The sequence below is a fragment of the Trichechus manatus genome, unplaced genomic scaffold, assembly GCF_000243295.1.
Source record: "Trichechus manatus latirostris isolate Lorelei unplaced genomic scaffold, TriManLat1.0 scaffold00180, whole genome shotgun sequence".
Classification (NCBI taxonomy): domain Eukaryota; kingdom Metazoa; phylum Chordata; class Mammalia; order Sirenia; family Trichechidae; genus Trichechus; species Trichechus manatus.
Genome location: NW_004444116.1, coordinates 147,921 through 150,638, shown reverse-complemented (window position 1 = coordinate 150,638; position 2,718 = coordinate 147,921). Strand labels below are relative to the sequence as shown.

At 48.6% G+C, this 2,718-nt stretch overlaps 1 pseudogene; it reads left to right on the top strand.

Annotated features, from left to right (window-relative positions):
- The window catches only part of LOC101353192 (palmitoyltransferase ZDHHC5-like), a 53,812-nt pseudogene extending 51,672 nt beyond the window's left edge, over window positions 1–2,140 (top strand).
- Window positions 2,141–2,718: the final 578 nt, after the last annotated feature.

Below are 2,718 nucleotides of genomic sequence, written 5' to 3'. Positions count from 1 at the left end.
GGTAGGGGTCTGGGGACCATGCTTTCAGGGGACATCTAGGTCAATTGGCATAACAAAGTTTATTAAGAAAATGTTCTGCATCCTACTTTGGTGAGTGGCCTCTGGGGTCTTAAAAGCTTGCAAGTGGCCATCTAAGATGTATCAATTGGTCCCAACCACCTGGAATAAAGGGGAATGAAGAACACCAAAGACACAAGGAAAGTATTAGCCCAAGAGACAGAAAGGGCCACATAAACCACAGACTTCATCATCCTGAGACCAAAAGAACTAGATGGTGCCTGGCTACCACCAATGACCACCCTGACAGGGAACACAACAGAGAGTCCCAGATGGAGCATGAGAAAGATGGGGTGCAGAACTCAAATTCTAGTTAAAAGACCAGGCTTAGTGGTCTGACTGAGACTGGAGGAAACCCAGAAAGCATGGCCCCTGGATTCTCTATCAGCCCAGAACTAAAACAATTCCCGAGGCCGACTCTTCAGACAGGGATTGGACTGGAATGTGGGACATAAAGTGATACTCGTGAGGAGTGTGCCTTTTAGCTCAAGTAGATACAAGAGACTAAATGGGCAGCTTCTGTCCGGAGGTGAGATGGGAAGGCAGAGAGGGTTAGGAGCTGGTTGAATGGACGTGGAGGTCAGGGGTGGAAAGGAGGCGTGTGCTGTCACAGTATGGGGAGAGCAATTAGGATCACATAACAATGTATGTATAAATTTTTGTATGGAAAAAAATAATTTGTTTCTGAAATTTTCAGAATGTTATCACCCTAGTTGAGTCTAGTTTTGCTTAAATATGTAGCCACAAACTAAATTGGACCTTATAGTATTTATTATGAAAATTGATTATTTCGTTGTTGTATAATAATTGTGACATACAATTATTCATGTCACGTACTTTGGACAAGTTATGAGGAAGGTCCAGTCCCTGGAGAAGGACATCGTGCTTGGTAAAGTAGAGGTTCAGCAAAAAAGAGAAAGACCCTTAATGAGATGGACGGACTCAGTGGCTGCAACAATGGGCTCAAACACAGCAACGATGGTGAGGATGGCGCAGAACCGGGCAATGTTTCGTTCTGTTGTACATAGGGTCGCTATGTGTTGGAACGACTCGATGACACCTAACAACCTAATAATTGTATCCAAGTTAGCTATCTTTCCCTCCCTCCTTTGCAAATGAAGCATTTTCTAATTTTAAGGAGTATTTGGAGAAAAATTAATTTACAGTTTTATGGTAATTTCATTGTCTTCATTGAGAATGTAACTGCAAATCAGTTAAACTTAGTTAATGTATTTCCTTTCTTAAAATTTAATAATGTAAATTTATTCCATTTTCTTTGTCAGAAATATGTGATTGTATTCAAATAACTCATATTTGTATATGAAACATCCAGTGGCTTACAGCTGGTTTCCGGTGGTGAAGGCGGTTTGGGGGTTACAGGTGCGCGTGGCACAGACCCCACTTCGAGTCTATCGACTCACGAGTCCGGAGACAAAAAGAGTCCGCGTCATCGGTTTATGGGTTAGACGCGTCAGGAAGCCGACACGCGGCCTCTCTCTCCGGTCCTTTCACCGCATTCTACGACACCGTCATCCCGAAGGTCAGGTCTCCCAGGCCAGGCAAGACCGAGATGCACCGTCTCCACCCTCCCTTCTTCCTTCTAGTTTGGACAGAGTGCCTCTTCCTGCCCCATACAGACCTTTACGTTCAATTTGAAACCGCTTTTCCGGAGGTGGTCCCCGGGCGGGCTGGAGGGAGGGGCCTGACTTCCAGGCGGGGCGTCTGGAGAGCAGGAGAGGTCCCGGCGCTGCTCTCCTTCCCGCTGGCCCGGTCGCGCTTCCCTGTCTCGGCTTCCGAGACCGCAGGAGCTGGAGATTGGAGAGACCCTGCTGGCTGCCGCGCAGAACGCGGACAGTGCCACCTTCAGTCCCCGGGAGGAGAGACTGGAGTGAAAGAACACGAAGAAAATTCTCGCTGGTTCTGGTTCCCAACGTTTTCTGTTCCCCGAGTTCTTCGTGACTTATTGCGAATGAATCCACTCCCCAGGGTCACTCTTCGCTCCCCGCGACTCAGGTTGTGTTCAGGGCCCTCGAGAAAGGATAGAAGTTCTTCCTACTCCATAAGTAAAAAGTACAAGCTTTAACATAGAAGACACGAAAGGCGCTGATTTCTGAAAACAAAGGAGATCGAGGTTTCCTTCGGTCCGAAGCTGCTCTCGGCCTCTGCTGGGCGCCCAGAGACCTAGGGGATTCCAAATATGACATTTACAATGGCTTCCCCAAGGGCTTATGGCTTCCAGCCTCTCCAGACTCCACCCAACCCTACACAGGGCAACAGAGGCGTCCTCCTCCCACAGGTAAAGGAAACGAAGAGTCAACCCCAGGGCTCCCGAGCCTGTTCGTACAACGGAGCCTCCAGGAAAGGTAACCCGAAAATTCCCTGCTGACAGCCCCAGGAGGCAGCGGTAAGGCTGGCAAGGACTTAGCAGGAATTCAGCTTCAGAGACGTCCACAGCCAGAGTTGGGTCCCAGCAGAGACAGACCTTGAGACTGGGCTTCTGGATCAGTTATCAGAGGGCAGGCTAGGCAGGTGATAGGGCCTTCGGATGGCAGGGCACAGGGCAGGGGTGAGTCCATGGGAGGTTTCTTAGGAGAAAGTAAAAATGAGAATAACCTACCTACCTTCCTTCCTTCTTCCCTCCTCCCTCCCTCTCATTCTTGA